A 19932-nucleotide genomic window follows, 5' to 3' on the forward strand; every position below is an offset into this window, starting at 1 on the left:
AATTTTTGTTTTGAGGCAAAGTCCTTTGCACTTTTGACACTTCGATGTTCCGTGGAGACAGTGTACAATTGCCTTGGAAAATAACTTTAGCTCAAAGAAATATCAAAATCTGCCTGAGCAAATGAACTAACTGTACTTAAGCCAAAATATCTTTTAAAAAATTTCCTGTGCACATGCATGTGTGTGTATGTGCATATGTATGTGGGTTGGGGAGGAGGGTTGTGCTTTTTTGTCCCCTTAAAGTGAAAGATTTGCTCCCTCTTTCTATGGATGTTTTTGGAAAGACTCAAGCATGCAAATTTATGAAATCAAATAACAAAGCAAGTTGATGTATGTATCCTGATGTAGACAACCTCTCTGTGGCTGATACATTGCAACCACTAGCAATATTCAGAATGTTATTTGTGAAATCAGGTGCTTCATTGAGAATGAGATATTTTTAAAAATCCAGGTGATTGCAGGAGCACTTGGGTGGCACAGTCGGTTAAACTCTGACTCTTGATTTCGTCTCATGTCATGATCTCAAGGTTATGAGATCAAGTCCTGATTTGGACTCCAGGCTGTGCATGGAGTCTGCTTAAGATTCTCTCTCTCCCTTGGTCCCCCACTCCTCATTTAAAAAACAAAAATCCAGATGACTGCCATTTAAACGTTTCTATCAGTGTTCTGAGCCAAAACAGGGAATTTGATTCACTTTTGAGACAGATTTCCTTAAAAAAAGGTATGAATTCTGTTTAGCATTATAAGCTGAATGTATTCACGTCTGTGGTTACAAATAGTAGAAGCCAAGTATGTGTAACATTGTGAGCATCAGGAGAAAAGGAAATAGAAGCTAGCTAGCTCAAGTAACTAGCTCATGGAATTGATGGAAAAGTTGGAGAATCAGGGTTGAAAAATAAGTATCTAAGAACTAAGGAAAGTTATGTAGTTGACACCACAGACAGGTCATGACACAAGAAGACCCTGCTTAAGAAGCCATGGTCACCAGAGGACCTGGCGACTGCAAGCTGCCCCCATTGCTCTAGATGGTAGTCATTGGAGGTTGCCCCTCTTACACCAGGATAAGGTCTAATAATGCTGCCTTGTCACTTGCTTCTGATTCTAAGTTCTGGCAAAGAATCTGTAACTTACCAAGCTTAGAGCATGAGCACTATGCCCTATCTTGTTCCAAGACCCACACAATGGTGGGTTTCCCAAACATAGAATGGGTTTTAGATCCTGGGAAATCAAGATAACAAAAACTAGCCAACCAACTAAACAAAGAACTTCAAATATTAAGTATCTACCAAATATAGAATTTTCCCTCCAAGTTTTGTTTTAATCTACACTGTCCCTAGTGGCCATGTAACTTACAGTCCAAACTGGGGCCACTTTGAGAGTGAAAGCAGGTGCTGGGACAACTGTAAATGAGGACAGTCCTGGGCAAACCAAGATAAATGATTGCCCTACCTATATCTGAAAAATTATTACTTGCCTTTGAGAGTGCATCTTTGTCCTACCTCAGAATTTACTCATGGGTACAACAACATGCTGAACTATAGCAACAGGGTTGTAAGAGCCTGATATATTCTTTTACTCAAGGTGAGGGATAAAACCTTTGATGAGGAATGGAATTGGATTTGGTGTGGCTCTATATCACTGGGAGTTCTAAAGGTAGAAATAGTGCAGACTGTACTCTCCAGTCTTTGGACATCGACTATGCATTTTTGTGATTGAGTTGTCTGGGCCCCTTGGCTGTGGGCTTGGAAGTACTCTGAATAATATGGATGTCCTGTTCATCATGTTTGGAGCTGCAAAGGAGGAAAGCTTTGGAAGGAAAGGGGAAGGATCTTTTCCTCTCAATAGAGTGAAATGTCATTGGATTTACACCTCCAAGGTGAAAAGATGTTTGGAAGTTCCTGTTCGTTGTGGTGGGGCTGATGAGGGTGGGCCCTGCTGTTGAGAGCTAGAAAGGAACCATGAGATTAGGTTTTACTATAGTGTACCTGCATAGTTTTTTATGTCCTCACCATGCTTGAGTATTATAGCACCTTTTTGAGTCTGTGGCTTGATATCTTTCATTTATTTTTAAAATTCCCTTTTTTGAGAAACAGTCTCAATTTACAATACAAAGAACTTTTTTTGGAACTATTTGGGGTAGCTGACATGATGTCCTATAACCCTTGAATAGTTTAGTATGCATCACCCACATAAAGAACATTCTGCAAAACCATAGTGTAACCATTAAAAGCAGGGAAAGAGCTTTAGCTTATTATCTACCATCTAATCTTCAGATTCTGTTCAGGTTTTATCAACAGTCCCAGTGATGTCCTCCATAAAGAAAGGTGAGGAATCATGCATTTAAATTCCATGTCCTTTTACTCTCCTTTAGTCTAGGGCCACTTTCTGTCTATTCCATTTTGTTCTTGGATTTCATGACTTTGACAGTTTTGTATATTATAGGCATTATTTTGTAGCCTGTCCTTCTGTTTGGATTTGTCTAATGTTCCCTCATCATTAGACTCACAGACTGCACCGTTGGCAGGGATGTCACAGAAGAGATGCTACTTTGTAACATTTAGGAAAGTCACTTGAAATGTCTGCATGGTTGTCTCTTTATTGATAATGAAAGTATGCTTTTATAAGGAGGTATTATTAAGTGTAGAAAGTGAATAAAAGAATGCCTGTCATTATTGAACTATATTCCCACGGATAAAAATAGCTCATTTTCCTTATTCATTAAATGGCTCAATAATGCTTATCTCTCAGAATTATTATTGTGCTGTCACAAATAAATATGACAGCATATAAAATGTGTTCAATACAGTACTTAGCATATAATATGTGCCCAATAAATGGTATTGGTTAATTTATAATAACAATATTTTTATTATTAGAGGGTAGATGTGTATGTAAAAGGAATAGAGTAGTGTCAAAAGGGAGATTATTTTTGAAGCTCTCTTAGTTTCTGTTTGTGGTTTTGGTTATATACATTGTGCTTTAGTACTCTGATAATAATTCACAAAAATTAAAAGTGTACTAAATAACTTTGTTGAAAACATAAGGCTCCACTGTACTACTGGTGTTAATAAATCAGCTCATTTGGAAGAGGCATAGCAGAGCCCTTGGAGTTGACATGACTATACCTCCCTGCAGTACTTTCGTTGACTACCCTATTATACATGGATCCTGGGGAGATCCTAGTTTATTATCTACAAGGAATACTGGGAAAAATGATGCTATAAAAGTTTATTTTTAAAGTAAGTTAAAACCAGGTGAAAATAGACCTCATGTTCCAGCATTTTCCAATGTCTTGGTCTTTCCCACTGCTATTTGTATATATTGTCAGAATTCTGGAGTTGATACAAGCCTATAAATCAAAATTATTCTTCTCTATCTCAATTGCATTGTGGTTAGAATGAGATAAATCCAGTTGAACTAGAACAATAAGATTATAAGAATAGAATTGCTCTTTTGGGTGTTTCCTCAGTACTTGGGATTTGACCTTACCTGAAAGGAATTTCAAAACTAAAAATATCATATGAATAAAAATGGAGAGTACATTTTTTTTTTTTTTTGAGAGTACATTTTTTAAAGGTATTTCAATCCCTGTGGATTTGTAAGTATGTTAACCTCACACAATTGGAGATATAATACAGAAAATGCTTGGTATTGCAAAGACTAAGGTAGTAATTCTAATAGCACATGGCATAAGAATATTATAACACACCTTGAAAATAATATACAGCATATAAGAAAATAAAATTCATCTAGGGGATCCCTGAGTGGCTCAGCGGTTTAGCGCCTGCCTTCTGCCCAGGGCGTGATCCTGGGGTCCTGGGACTGAGTCCCACATCGGGCTCCCTGTGTGGAGCCTGCTTCTGTTTCTCCCTCTGCCTGTGTCTCTGCCTCTCTCTCTGTGTGTGTCTCTCATGAATAAATAAATAAAATCTTAAAAAAAAAGAAATAAAATTCATCTAAAAGATGTCATTGGCAGAAGAAGCCCTAACACTTGCAGAAAAGCTGTATATAATTATAGGAGTGAATAAAAGAAGAAAAGAAAATTAGTTCTTCAAAGAACTGAGGAAATTTGGGAGTAAATGTTGCCACTAAACAGAGAAAAGGCAATATGACCCTACAATCTAGTTATGATGGAACGTTGTTCTAGGGGAACCTGGGTGGCTCAGTTGGTGGAGTGTCTACCTTTGGCTCAGGTCAAGATCCTGGGGACCTGAGATCAAGCCCAAGACTTTTTTTTTTCTGAAGCCAGCTCCCTGCAGCAGGAGGAGCTAGGGGAGCAGGGATGTTTTTGAAACCTGAGTGACTTGTAGCTAACTGCCTAACAGTAAATTCACATGGTAAAATGCAGAATAAGTCAACATATAGCCAAGGTTTACATTATATCTAGAAATATGTTTTATGCTTTAAAAAAATTGCAATGCACTCCAAAATTTTTTTTCAGATAATTCCTGTACAACCGAAGGCATTGTTATCCCATAACCCCATTGATTCTGCATGGCGGAAACCTGAAACGTGCAATTCAATTCAATCTTCTACAACCACCTTGGTCATTCATCCTTTGGAGAATAGGATTGGTCCTTTTCTGTTCACTGATGACGTCTTCTTTTGATTTCATACATTACAATAGCTGCTTAGAATCTATATTTCGGGGTGAGAAAGGTCAAAGGGGAAGAGGGAGTGGATAAAAGTGCTGCCTGATGCCCGAGTTAATGGGCACAGCAGGTGGGTGCTGAAGAGCAGCCCACTCTTTTCCTCCCCTCCTCAGCAGGGAGCCTGCTTCTCCCCTTCCACCTACTCTTGCTCCTGCTCTCTCTCTCTCAAATAAACAAACAAGCAAACAAATAAATAAATAAAATCTTTTTTAAAAAAGGTGGAATGTTGTTCTTAGTAGCAAATCAATGGAAATCATCCAATCTTGACATCTGTCCCTTGTCAGCATTTTGGGACACAGGTGACTCATTAACACTATTTCTATTTAAAGGAATACGTATTTTCCCAACTCTTCCCCCCATCCTCTCGGTGCCCCCATCCCCTGCCAAAACAAAAAGAAAGAAAATAAGTCAAGAAAGGAAGCAAGAGGGGAAGGGAGGTGCATACCTCCCTTACTTTCTTCAAGGCAGGGGAAGAAAGTCCCTGTCCCATCAGTGAATCCTTCACTGGGGCACTTACAAAGTCCTCAGCAACATGCCAAGGACAGGTTGGCATTGCTGGTGCATAGTGATTTTTAAAAAGCAGACACATTTTTACCCAATTTTAAATTCTCTACAGACAATGCCTACTTGCTTCCATGGGAGCTGACCATTCCCTCTACCCTGCCCTTGGTACATCACTGAGGACCTTTGGGCTTCATAAATCAAGTCATTTTAAGTTACAATTACATGAGGGAGTTTGGGGGGGGGGGGGCAGCATGAAATTCAGCTTAATCCCAAATGTTAATTATTTGGGAGCTTTTTAAAGGCCACTGCTTTTCCTGATGGACTCTTTGTTTTCTGTCATCTGTTTGGATCACTTGTACTTTCTGGTTTTTTGGGCTCTGTATTGTTGAAGTCACTTCTGTGGTTCATGACCCATAAAATTGCTTTCACAGTGAAATGGCACAACCAAACCAGGGTTCAAAGCAGATTTTTATGTCCCCTCTAGGTCAGAATTCAGAATATGGAAGGAATACAGGTATGTCAACCTTCCAAAGTAGTCAAGCTTTCGAAAAATCTACCTAGCTACCTAGTTTTGTAGACCTTCTCTCTCTGAAAGAAAAAATATCACACAACATAAATACTTTTTCCTAGCTAAAAATCCATGCTTATTAGAGAATATAGTAAGCAGAAAGAAGAAAACAGAAGGCAACTCTAATTCCACTACTTAGAGATAACTATAATTTCTTTGGGTGTATGTATGCTTTCAACTCTCTAGACCGTATATGCACAGTGTGTGTGTGTGTGTATACATTAATATATATATATATATATACATACACACACACACACATATATATATACTGTTTCACAATCTTTTCTCACTGAATAGATTATGAACAGTTGTTTATGTTATTATGACAGACTTTTTCTTGAAGGTTTTCCAGAATCAAGCATTTGCTCCTCTATCTAGAGACCCCATACTTTCAACAGGCTTGCATTCTGTCTGTTAGAAAGAGCTATTCTGGCTGTAGTTATGGCAAGAAAGGAGGTATAAGATGAGGCCTAAAATTAAGTGCAGAACTACTCTTTTTTGATGAATATTTTATTGTTTAGACAGGATGTAGAAGCATTCTGAGCTTCAGGCTATTTGGCCACCACCCATTAGGCTCCTTTTGCAAGTGGCAAAACTCAGATGGCTTGTGGAAGGATTAATATTTTAATGCCTACATCAGTAACAGGAAAGATCCGAAGAAATTCAGGATCTTGGGTCTTGCCTATGTGATCCTTTGTGGGAAGGACAATCATTTGTTTAAGTAGGACTGCGTAGTGGGTTCAGTACCAGCATCAGATTGCTGAGTCTGAGTGAGTCTTAGAGGTGTGAGGGAAATGTTCTGTCAAGAACAGGAATATCTTTTGCAGTAGCCCTGACAGCAGGTGGCAGCCTAGCCTATGATTGAGTTCCATAGGTGATGGGGAGGGAGGGTTACTCTTCTGATTGCAATCCACATCACTGATAGATCTAAAAAGTAAGGACGTAATTGCTTATGTTGAACTAATTTCTGCCTCCCGATAACTCTCTTGCGTGTGTCTAACATCTGCTTTCTGGACCATCATAAGTTAGTCTCCTTCTGCACAAGCCTTTATATTTGTCATTCTGGAGCCTTTCTATGCTAGAGTAAATGCCCTAGGTTTTGTAAGGGTTGACATACCAGGTGGCTTTCTTGCGATGCACTTCTTGTGTACATTTCTTTCTCTATGAAGCGCTCAGATTGAGCATGAGTTCCAGGTACGTTCTGTGCAGAGGACCGTAGGACTGAGATCTTTGATGATCAAGACCTAGAATATATATCAATAGACCTGAGACTGGATTAGCTTTGTTTATTTTTAGTATCTGAGTAATTCTGTTGGATGAGAATCAATGTGCTGATTATTTTCTGTTTGCTTTCCCCTGCCTGATAGGTTCCCCAGTTTTGCCCTCCCTAAAAGATTAGGAGCCTAATCTCTAAGGAACGTATTTCTCACTTGGGTTGCCTTGCTCTCTAGTTCCGGTTGGGTTGGCCAGTGGGAGGCCTCAGCACAAATTCTGAAGGTAAGAGCAAAAAAGTATTGAACTATTAAAAAAGGGGAGTGGGGAGGAGGTTTTCCATCTACCTATGACCTTAGCTCCTGTTGGGAAGTCTTGGTGCCAGTCCCTGGGTGATTCACCATTACTAGTTAACTGCCATGACACTCCTTCCATTAAACTTCTTAGTTAAACTCTTTGACAGTACCATCATTTCCTACTGGGACATGGACTGGGTATAAGAAGCATACAGGCACTAAAATGCTGAGGAATTTTTCAAATGAACAGCACCAGATCAGGTCTTCCTGATTCTGTATGTGTAAAACTATTTTTTAACTCCCCAAATATAGTACTTTGAACCTAGCTGTGAGAGCCTTTCATGTTAGTGTCAATCATTTCAGATTGCTGAGATCATTTAGATACTGATTTTATTGATCCTCTTAACCTCCCTTCTCAACAATTTTCTAACCGTGTACAAATTTTATTAGTATGTGATATGTGATCTCTACCTCTATCCATGGAGAGGCAGTATAGTATCATCACGAAAAATTGACTTTGGAGTAGATCGAGTTAGGTTTGAATTACTATGTGACTTTGGAAAAATCACTTAAACTTTATGAGTTTCAATTTCTTCATCTATAAGATAATCGTAATGTCTGAAAATTTTGGTGTAAGTTTAGCTAGCAAGAATATCTGAAAAGCTGTAATGTCCCACTTGGCCCACGATAAGCATCTGGTAATTTGTAGCTTTGTATACAGGAGAGAAATGTGAGCTATCCTAAAAAAGAAATAAAGGAAATAAGAATACCATTTGAGATGTAAATATAGAATGAGAGGGGTATGAATTCTCCCTCTCTCTCTGCCTGTGTGTGTGTGTGTGTGTGTGTGAGTGTATGAGTCTGAGTGTGTGTGTGTGTGTGTGTGTGTGAGGGAAGGGGAGTAGAAAAGTGAACTCCCCTCAAGCTTCCATGGAGAGCAAAATAATTTTATAAGGCACTGCAGTCATTTGAAAACATGGTAATTTGAATATATATATATATATATATATATATATATATATATATATATACCTCTGGCTTTCTTCTCCAGCTGTGTTTATTCATTGAGCTGTCTACTTTCTTCTCTGCCCCAATCATCCCTTCCCTCCCCTAATTCAAATTTTTCCTCCCTCCTGCCAAGATAGAGTACTTTATTAACTAATTCTATGTTTTTGTTCTTTATGTATTGATCTCTACTTTCATGTATATTAATGCATTATTTCTGCTTTCCTAGGAGTACTTATCTTTTACTAATTTTTAAATTTGATAATTATTTATTTTCATTATATTATAACTATTTTCATATGTAATATTTTATTGCCACAGTTTTCTGGATAGATATTTTGCAAATTTTATTTTGATTTCTTTTTGACATAAGAATTGAGAGAGCTTATAAATTCTCATGTTGTAATTTCTAGCTTTATTGCATTATGATCAAATAATGTCATCTGAAGCAATTCTACCTTCTCTACTTTGCTCAGATTTTTTTTCGGTGGGGGGAATGTCTAATATGTTCAATTTTATAAATATGTTATGTATATATATAAATTCAGTGTTTCTGTTTTCTCATTACAAGTTTTGCTCTATAATATTATATATGTGTATTAAGGCCCCTGTATATTTTCTTTGTTGCCTTTCTTGACTATCATGAAATTAGAGGGTGAGCAAAAAAGCCTCACTAATTGATATTTTTCTTTCTATATCTCTTGCATTCTAAGTTTCATCTTTACAAAACTTGTATACATAAAAAATCATGCATATAATTTTTGCGCATAATATTTGGATTTCATCTTTAAATGGCATTTTTGCCCACCTCCCTCCCTTAAATCTGGCTGAGTGTTGTTAACAGCATAGGTTTTAAGTTCTAGGGAGAAATTTAGTTAAGATTCAGCCAGATATCAGGGTTGCTGATAGTTGTTCAGAACCAGGGACAGCTCCCTGCTCCAGGAAACATTTTGGTTACCCTACTTCAATGTCTTGAACACTGAATCACAGAGTTAAAGAACAGATATGGAGAGTCCCCTTAGGATGACACATTGATTTCTGGTCTTGCATAAGACTTATAAAACCGCCAATAGACTGTTCCAGCCCAGAAACTGTCCAAAGTCGAAGGGCCATTCCTAGTATCTTCAATTAATATACCCCCTGGGCAAGATTAATATACCCCCTGGGACCGCCTTAAGCTATTTTGACCAAGGCACATTTCTAAAATTTATCCAATAACTTCCCTTGTTGTGATTCTTTGCTCACCAAACACTATTCTGATTATAATTCAGCAACTCATATAACTCCATGTACAGGGAGAGAATGTACTAGGCTTGACAATGCTAACATTTCAGCCCCTGTACTGCAAGAATCGCAGTATAATTTGATAACTTGGCATCTTAGTTTTATACAATATTCTCTATGTTCTTAGTTAGTGTGATAATTTCACTTCCAGAAATACTCATCCTTTCTTAGATGTGGATAAATCAGCTTTGCATCTACGAGGTTAGAGTCAGAGCTTAAAACTTTATGAATTCTCCAAGACATTGCCTGTGATGGTGATCTGCCAAATGGCTCCCTTTTGGGGGCACTTTGACATCACCGTACACTTTCCAATAAAATCATGGACCATATGTGATCAGAAGGAGAGCCCTGTGGCAGTCTACCACCCTCCCCCCCTTCAAAATCACATGGACTTATTACCAACACTCACTATCACATGAAACTCTGTAACTGAATCTGGGTGCCTGGCATGATGGAATGGTATGAGGGTCAAACAACAATGTGGATATCAAACACCTGTTTATTTCCTGGGAGAAAAATTTTAAAGAAAAATATCTTTTAACAAATGTTTATATTTGACTAAAGACAAGTAAGCAAGAAATTCATGAATTTGTTTTTGCTATTCTTAACTGAGAACATTGGTTGAATATTTGTCACTATTTCCCAGACTCTGCCCAGATTACTCCCAAGGACTAAATGATATTGTGTCTACAATGGGCTATAAGGGCAATCCTGAGGCTACAAAGGCTGTCACAGTGACACTCATTTGTTTGGGCCCTGGGAGCATTTTTCCTGAATATAGTACAATAGGCTTTGTTCTTATGTGTCACACACACACATGAATATACCGAAAATCATTTATATTTGACTTTTTTTTTTTTTTTAAAAGAAACCCATTACTAGGAAGGCCCATCAATGCATTTCTCCTATGCTAATAGTAATTAAAGCGGCTCTGCTTTCTTTTTAAGGCATTTTTCTTACATATTAAATGCCAGGAAAAGGGCACTCCTTAGTTTTAAGGAGACTCTTTCTTTATGAAGTCAAATGGCTATGTTTAGTCAATTTCAGTCAATGATATTTACTAAATGCCACTAGAGGAGAAGTGAATACCAACAGAAAATCGCATTTACAAAGACCTTAACCTCAGTATCCTAACCTGCCATGTCATAATTCTGAGGCTACTTTTCTCCATTGCAGTTGGTCTCCTGATGTGGCTAGAGGAATACAGGTAGCCTCCTGAGACTACTTGTATGACCTTTATAGAAAGGAAATTCTTGGATAATGAGGTATTTTAAAAGCTGGAATGAGTCAGCAGCAATAGCAGAAGGAGAAAGCAAGTGTGGTCTCTCCAAGAAGCCATCTGGCAGCTCAGGGTTCTGTGGGAAACCCCTGGTTTAAAAAGCAGCTCAGGAGACGCTTCTGTTGCATTAGGGTGGGATGGTAGGAGATTGGGAATACTGAGGTTTAGCTCCCTAACTTCTTGCCTCAGCTCTAGTGCAAATGAAGAACCTTATTTCAAGGATTTCTACTTCTGCCACTGTAAAGGATATCTGCCACTGTTTGGCCCTGAAACATCCACACGTTTCCTATTAGCACAGTGATCTCCTTTCATCAGGAATTCTGCACTCTGGGCAGTTTTGTTGGTGTAGGTGAGGACAGGTGACTTAGTTTCGGCTGCTGGGACATTCTCAATGGGATTTTGAAGAGTGAATGAGTGAGAGGGCAATCTTGCCACACAGAGACAAATGGATTCAAATGTTCCCCTGGCAGCCTGTATTTTCTGCTACTCAGCCCAGTGGGGGAATCCCTTTGTCCTGACCTGTTCTTCAAGCCTTGTTCTTCATCACTTCTGTGAGTCTCTCACCCATACTTTCAAATAAATCCTTTATTTTTATTTATTTTTTAAAAGATTTATTTAAGTAATTTCTATGCACAATGTGGGGCTCGACCTCATGGCCCTGAGACCAAGAGTCTTATGCTCTACCTATTGAGCCAGCCCTCAATCCCTTATTTTTAAATCTATCCAGAACACTCAGAACAGATTTTGAGACTTTCAACCTAGGACCTTGACTAAATGTGCCTTCTCTCAGCATTCACTGACTTATTTATTACACATTTTTGTACTGAATAAGTCAGGATAGACTAGGTTATGCTGTGTTAACAAATATCCCCCATAGGGAGCTCTACTCCTCATGGTCACTTGGGACCCAGGCTGCTGGGTGTCAGGCTACAGTAGGTGGAAAGTGTGTGAATCACTCTCTAGCTCTTAAAGCTTCTACTAGAAATTACACATCACTTTTGTTCACATTGCATTGACCAAACAAATCATGTGGCCCTACCAAACGTCAAGAATGGTATGGAGGTGCATTCCTACCATGTTTCCAATCACCACTGCAGTACATGTTTATAGCCCTTCTTACAGAATTTACTGTGTTCTGGTTGTGCAAATTTTCTACATGCTCAATTAGGAAGGAAATTCTTAATGGGAAGAAATAATTTTAAATTTCCTTTAAAATGTCGATTTTGCAACTCTGGCATGGTGGACTTGTGGAGTTCTTACTGATGGGCCCAATCTCCTCAATAAGTTGAAATATTGAGAAATGAGGTTCAAATTGTATTTTATTTTATTATTATTATTATTTTTAAAGATTTTATTTATTTATTTATGAGCGACAGAGAGAGAAAGAGAGGGGCAGAGGCTCCATGCAGGGAGCCTGACATGGGACTCGATCCTGGGTCTCCAGGATCACACCCTGGGCTGCAGGCGGCGCCAAACCGCTGTGCCATCGGGGCTGCCCAAAATGAGGTTCAAATTTTAATAACATAGACCAATGGAAAACTTTAAATGGCCTTTTAAGTAATTGAGACAAAAACAACTGTGATATCAATACAATTCATTTTAACTATGTATTACATAATTTGCAAAATAGGGAGAACAAGTTGATAGCCATCACTAAACCAGAATTGGTCTGATTTTTGCTATATTGCCATATTAAAGTGTAATAAATACTTCAAGTATCACATAAGCATAGCCTATGTTCCTTCAGAAAACAGAATTTGCTGGTAGCATTATTACTGAAAACTGCAACATGTGTATAGCTCTTGTAGGTTGTCAGGTTGTCTAGAAGTACCTAAAAAGTGACAAAACAACAAGCACAGGGTTTGATTATGAAAGTATAGCCTCTGGGGAGCACCTGGGTGGTGCAGTTGGTTAATTGCCTGACTCTTGGTTTCAGCTCAGGTTGTGATCTTGGGTTGTGAGATCAAGCCCCACATTGGACTCTATGCTCAGTGCTGAGTCTGTTTAAGACTCTGTCACCCTGGGCAGCCCTGGTGGCTCAGTGGTTTAGTGCCACCTTGGGCCTGGGGCGTGATCCTGGAGACCTGGGATCAAGTCCCATGTTGGGCTCCCTGCATGGAGCCTGCTTCTCCCTCTGCCTATGTCTCTGCCTCTCTCTCTCTCTATCTGTTTTCCATAAATAAAAAAATTTTTTTAAAGACTCTCTTGCCCTCTCCCTCTGACCCCTCCCTCCCTACCACACACACATGCGTGGGCATGATTGTGTGCCCTGTCTCTCAAATAAGTCAACCAATCTTAAAAAAAAAAGTATAGCCTTGGGCTAAAATATAGTTTTGGCTCAAGATGGCACTAGTATTTCTTATAGCTTATCATCTGTTACATGGAAGCCCTTGGACTGAACATCCCTATTCTTCATTTCCCATTATCCTACCACCTGGTCCTGAAACACACATGCACATGGGCACACACACACACACACACACACACACAACCCATGCAATTTCACTCATTTGGGCAACTTTGCTTATATTAGGAATTAGTCTTCCAAACGACTTTCTCTTTAGAGAGACTGAAAGAAACCCCAAACTCATTTTATCCACTTAGCCTGATGAATCCTGTAACTGTCCCTGTCATGTTAAAAACTAATAAAAGAAGTAACCAATAAAACAAGCTCATTTACTCCTGAGGAAGTTTAGTGCTAATCTTTTGAAGCGTATGCTCTGAGCCTGGAGTGGTGACTACTAGAGGCTTTGGTGAGTTATTCTCAGCCCAGTGGCGACAAAAGTGTTGGCTGCAGCTCTGAAGTGGAGAGTCCCTATTTGCCCTTCAGGATGTCTGCCCGAACTAATTTATGGCTCAAACGGAAAAGCAGTTTTTTTTATAACTCACTGCAGTTGTACCTCCTGTCTCTCCCACTCTCCTGCAAAGGGTATTGAGAAAATGCCTTTGTAGATTTCTCGTACTCTAAGTGACCAGAGAAATTACACGTTCATTGTTACCTAATGAGGACAAAATGGGAACATTTTGAAGTCCAGCGTCCACCTGCCAGCGCACATAGACACCTGCCTCCTGTCCTGTCTCAGGGTGTGCAGAGGGTTGCCTTCAGAGACCACCTACCTTTGCCCTTCATCAAGCCAGTGTCCATATCATCCCCCAGGAAATCTCAACTTACAGGCAGCAAAGGATTCATTCAAAAGATAAGATCGTTGTGAGGGGTTTTTTTCCCCTCGTTGACAGTTTGCATTTTTCTGGGGTTTATAAATCTTCTAGTATTTATCAAACTTCCTGGTTTGATGTAGGCTTATTTGTGAAGCTGCCTGTTATTGTGCCCAAGACTGAGGGGGCTCACAATGCAGCTAGGAGGTGTGGCTAATTCCAGCTGTCTCTCCCACCAGCTTTTGAGCAGCGGGAAGTTCTCAAGTTCTGGGGAAGAGGCCCTCCAGCCATATGGATAATATCCTACTGCTTTTCTCTGTCACATTGAGCCACCTGTCAGAACTGGTGACTGGTGTTCATGTCTCTCCTAAATTCATTTGCTGGTTTGTCCTTGAGTGTCCTTGGATGGAATTGCTCTCTCGTGTCCAGTGTGGTTTGGGTGTTCTGACTCCTGGCTTTGGCAACCAAGTTGACTCTGACCCTGAGTTAGAGCAGATGCTAGAGGCCCAAGATATCTGCAAACTTGGCGAAACCTGAGATGCTGACGTTTTGCTTTGGGACTCAGGAAGGAGGGAACCTCTAAGTGAATGCATCTTTTGGACTACTGGTTAGAATCATGCCCAACTCTTTATAATGGTTAACTCTGGGCTGTGGGATTATGGGAGACATTTACTTTTTTTCCTTAGATTTGCCTGCATTTTCTGCACATCAGTAAAATACATGATGCTGTTCAGAAATTGCCCCATTGTCATGGTGCTGTTGTTCTTTCTTTCTCTCTCTCTCTTTCTTTCTTTTTAGAGAAAGAGAAAGAGAAAGCACACCTGTGGGCGTCAGTGGAGGGAAAGGGGTGGGGGGAGAGACTCTTAAGTAGACTCTGAACTGAGTGCAGAGCCTGATGTGGGGCTTGATCTCACAACCCTTAGAGTCTGATGCTTAACCAACTGAGCCACCCAGGCACTCCTGTTGTTTCTGATAGACAGACATCCAGGATGGACATTCCAGGCAATATAACTGGTATTTACTCTGATAAGTGTCCTTATTTCTTCTCCTTAGAAATTTTTTAAAGATCTTTTCAAAAAGATTTTATTTATTTATTCATGAGAGATACAGAAAGAGAAAGAGAAGCAGACTCCATGCAGGGAGCCCAATGTGGGACTCGATCCCTGGACTCCGGGATCACACCCTGAGCCAAAGTCAGACACTTAACTGCTGAGCCAGCCAGGCATCCCTCTCCCTAGAAATTTTAAACACAAAAGTGTTCTGTGTGATCAATAGGTTTAGAGAGTAGAAAGATATCCTGGTTGCCTCCTTTCTATCCCTCCTAGTGGCTGCCCTGGCTCACAGCAAGTTGAGAATGGTGATTATAAAAGAAAATCATGGTGCCTTTAAAGAAGGACCATTCAGTCCATCTTACCTAGTGTCAGACCTTCTCTCTGCCTCAGACTAGCCACACTCTTTAGCTTCCCAGATATCATCAGGGCCAACAGACTGGTCATGTCCCTTGGTTTCTCCCCATAACCTTCAGAAAGCATTTAGTTTATGCTAGTGCCACAGATTGCAAAATGCAATCACATATTCCTAACTTGGTCCACATGTCCCTTTGCATGGGTGTGCACATGTGACTTTTTCACTCTTCCCATCAAGAGAAGGAGACTATTTATGGACTCTGGGCAGGCCTTGGAAATTGTTTTGCCAGTAAAACATAGAGGAAGCAATGTTATGTGACTTTTAAGGCTAGGCTGTAAAAGGCTTTGGATTTTCTGCATTTACTTACTGTCTTCAAATGCGGCCCTGAGAGTACTGTAAATAAGAAGGCCTAGCCCACCAGAGGATGAGAGGTCAGTAGAAGAGCATGAAGGCTCTCAGTCAACTGCCAGTCATGTGAGTGAAACCATCTTTGACCTGCCAGCCCCTAGACCTTTCCACTGAACACAGTCAAATGAAGGAGCCCAGGCAAACAATAAATCATGTGGTTAGTTTGGGGATGGTGATTACACAGCAATAGATAATTGAGAAGCCCAATGCCTTTCAGAGATGGAAGCACCAAATTCTGTTCATGGTACCGTTGTGGGAGTGGCACTGATTACAGGTCAGGTAAATAAGCAGTGGCCAGAACACAAGGCCTTTTGTCCCACAGCCAGGAGTTCAGACCTAACCCTGAAAGCAGCCATAGAAAGGTTTAGGCAAGAGAGTAAGATGGTCAGACTTTTTACTTTGTTTTATGTATTTTTAAAAAAGATTTATTTGTTTATTTGAGAGAGAGAATACAAGCAGGGGAAGGGGCAGAGGGAGACGGAGGGAGAATCCCAAGCAGGCTCCCCACTGAGCTCGGATCCCCAGACCCAGAGATCATGACTTGAGTGGAGGACGCTTACCACACTGAGCCCCCCAGGCACCCCCAGATTTTCCTTTTAGAACATCACTGTTGTAAACCCATCCATACAGAGAATGAATTAGCAGGTACGGAGGCTGGAGGCAGGAAGGCCAGTGGGAAGCTATTACAATCTATTTAAGAATTGATGTGGGTTGAGGAGTGGGGCAGGTGTTGGAGAAAACAAAGCAGATTTGAAGATTTGAGAGGTATTGAAAGTGGGAAATTGATGGGACTGGTTGATTGGCGGAGTAAGCTGAGTGGAGGGTGGTGCCACCCCAGGTGGAGGCCCCTCATCAGGGGAGGATGCTGGGAAGGACAGGTGATGAGTTTAGTGTTTGTAAGCACTGTTCGTGGAGGAGGCTTTCCACCAGAGAATGATGATGAGCTTCATATAGAGTCTTGCTTCTAATGAGATCCATGGTGAGCTCACAGTAAGATCGAAACCACCAGTAATCGTCAATTTTAAATAAAAAATTATTTTTCTTTCTGGTTAAAAGAAGTGCCTGTGTTAAGTCAGAAAGCCAGACATTTGCTTCTTCTGGCCAAAGGTTATTGTGTAACCTATAGAAAAAAGTGTAAACACTGAGCTTAAAAATTAACCATAAAGCTTGTAAGCGAACAAGCTTGCATTTGGTGATTTATGTAGAAGAGGTAACATTTTAGAGTTGATTTCATGAGGGAATTCATTAAGCCGATAGAGAGCCATGCCATTTTAACTGTAGTGTTTAAATATCTTTAGCTCTGATTTTTTAATTAGCAGAAGCAAATAAAGAGAGCTTCGTTTTACTGTGGGAAATCGCTCTTCTGTACATCAAATGACTTTAGATTTGTCCTGATGCTGTTGTCCCAACGATTGTGCAACTACCAACCTCATTATTAATTTCCTGAGTACAAGTTCACACTTTGCCTCAGTTTCTCTCCTATGAGATTGGATAGGGAAATGGAGGTAAGGGTTGCTAACAGGTCTTGTTGATAGCCTCTGCGACAGCTACTAACATGAGATATCAGACAAAATGTGTAATATTTTATGCAATGTTAATTATATTATTATATATTTTACAGATATGTATCACTTTCTTTTTTAGTGCCAGAAGAGACCTTAGAGATTGTTCACCTATCCTCCATCCGACTCACACTCTCTCTGACACCACCACCCACCCCCACACACACCACTCTGATGCGGACACAAACAATAGTGATATACCTACTACGTGTTGAGAACTTCTTATGTAGGAGACACTGCTTTTCTAAATATTTCACATATATTAACTTATTTAATCCTCAAAACCCCGTAAGTGGATGCTATTACTATTCCCTTTTGTCCTACGAATGAGAGAGGTGAGGTACAGAGAGGGTAACTAACTCGCTCAAGGTTGCCAAGCTGGGGATCAGTGCAGCTGGTTCCCACACCATCCCACCAGAGAGTGTGGGTATTGGCAACCCTGTGGGAAACTGCAAAGGGCCAAGTGGAGCTCAGCCTCAGCTACTGAATTCCACTGCAAGATTCCCTTCCACATTCTGGCCTCGCTCCCAAACAAATTAGAGCAGATTAGGAAGCAGTCCCAACTGGGCCCTCCCCTCTGCCCTCCAGGCCGGCCCCCTCCCCAGATTGGGTAGCAGCCTCTGCCAGCCCCCACAGGGCTGCCCCCAGTCACACCTCCTGGGCAGGCAGCACAGGCCAGGGCCAGAGGGGTTGGTCTTCCCCCAGACCTTCCCTCCCTCTCTTCAGGTCTCTGCCCAAGCAAGGAGCCTTCTTATGGAGTCCTGCCCTGAGCTTTCTATAGCAACTGCCACCCTCACACCCTGCTTTCTTTTTCCTTAAAGTCCTTATTGTTACCTACCATCATATTATACTAACCATCCCCCTATTTGAAAAGAAGCTCGGTGAGGAAAGGGATTTCTCCTGCCATGTGCTCTTGGAGCTCCAGAGTCTATCATACTGACTGACACATAGTAGGGGCTCATTAAATATCTTGTGTGTGAATGAAAGGTGCTGAGCTGGGCCTCGCTTATGCTTCAGCATAAATATGGTGCCCATAAGAGAATTTAGTCCCTCAGAGCAGAGCCTTGAGCCAGGTTGGGTCGTGGGGTCTCGAGGCCCCAATCCTAAGCTGAGACTAAATTCCTTGGGTTGCTGATTTGATCTCCATCATGCCGTGGGGACTGGCTTGAAGCTTTCATCACTGGCTTCTTACTGGGAAGCTGCTGAGCTGGTCTTGGCTGAGGGAGGGAGGCTGTAGTTCCTGTAGGCTCTGCTCAGCCTGGGCACCCATGAGGGCTGCAGTCTGGTGTGTACATTTGGTGTGTACAAGACACCGGGATGTCTGAGGAGGGGACATTCTCTGCCCCAACACAGAAAGTTCAACAACAATAGAGTCTTTAAGGACTTGTGTTTTGAGCTTACCTGAAAAACTCAGGTCCTGTCTCTTCCCAGTACTGTTTGTTGCTTAGCTTCTCTGAACCTTTTTTCTTATCAGTTTAAGAACTATACTTATTTTGTGAGGTAATTCTTTGGATTCAATGAGACAACAGATGCTTTAAATAGTAGTCATTATTACAAAAAGAATCACCTTATTTCTGAAATGGGCAACTCGACCTTTTTCCAGGAGCTTTTTGGTATGATTTCAGATATTTATGGGATTTTGTGAGTAGGCTTATTGTAAATAATTTTCATGCTCCAGTGTTTCTTTCTCTCTTTTTTAAAAAAGATTGATTTATTTATTTGAGAGAGAGAGAGCATGAACAGTAGAGGGAGGGAGAGAGAATCTACAGCAGAATCAGTGCTGAGCACAGACCCCACATGGGGCCCAATCTGAGATCCAGACTTGTGCTAAAACCAGGGGTCAGAAGCTCAACTGACTGCACCACCCAAGCACCCCCATAGTCCAGCATTTTCTTAAACAACAGGATTTCCAAAGTGCATCCCATGGAATATTCATCAGAGGGATGGTAATAGGTATCACTCAAAAGCAGGTAAATATTGTAGAACACAAATGTTGTGTATTTGGTAGAAGCCATGGCTGCTACAAATATCAAGAGCAGTATTTCCCAACTTACTAAATTCATTAGATCATGGTTAACCTCCAAAAGAGCAAAGAGCAACTTTATTTAAGTTAAAAAAAAAAAAAAGAGTTTATTTAGGAATAGCAGAAGAATGGCACTTTGAGACAAGCAAGCTATGATGAGCTACAGGCAAAGAGTCTAAAGAGACAAAGGGAAGACAAGCTTTTGTTTGGTTTTAGGAGGAGCCTGGGGAGGGTTGATCTGGACAGGAGTTTACCTGAGAAGGAGAATGTAAGGTTGTGGTGGTTTCTCATTGGCTGCAAGTGGTGATTAGTACATTGTTGCTGGGGCTGCAAGGGATCTTCCTTCCTTCTCTTAAATGCAGAAAGTCCTATGTGAAAAGTACCCTCCCTTGTGCAAAGAGCTCTGTCTCCCTTCTTCTGGCTGGTTACCAGCTGCGCCAAGTCATCGTGTGTGAAGCTTCCCCCTCAGAGCTTGCCAACTATCTCAGACGAGTGTTCCTTATTTACCTGCACATCCCAGACTCTGCTTTTAGTGGAGACCTTAATAGAACTCATGTTCCATGGAAAGAATTT

The 19932-nt window shown here is 40.6% G+C and overlaps 1 long non-coding RNA gene across 4 annotated transcripts in view; it reads left to right on the top strand.

Annotated features, from left to right (window-relative positions):
- The first annotated feature begins 1128 nt into the window (after positions 1 to 1128).
- Positions 1129 to 19932, top strand: part of LOC140634715 (uncharacterized) — a 43203-nt gene continuing 24399 nt past the window's right edge. The window contains exons 1-3 of one of the 4 annotated variants that reach the window (XR_012032107.1): positions 1129 to 1876; positions 2274 to 2324; positions 7095 to 7224. This is a non-coding gene — a long non-coding RNA (uncharacterized lncRNA). Of the gene's footprint in view, positions 1877 to 2273; positions 2325 to 4441; positions 4834 to 7094; positions 7225 to 19932 lie in introns of those variants that run through there. The other 3 variants (XR_012032106.1, XR_012032105.1, XR_012032104.1) reach the window with 3 other exon arrangements.

The sequence above is a fragment of the Canis lupus genome, chromosome 6 (assembly GCF_048164855.1).
Source record: "Canis lupus baileyi chromosome 6, mCanLup2.hap1, whole genome shotgun sequence".
Lineage (NCBI taxonomy): Eukaryota > Metazoa > Chordata > Mammalia > Carnivora > Canidae > Canis > Canis lupus.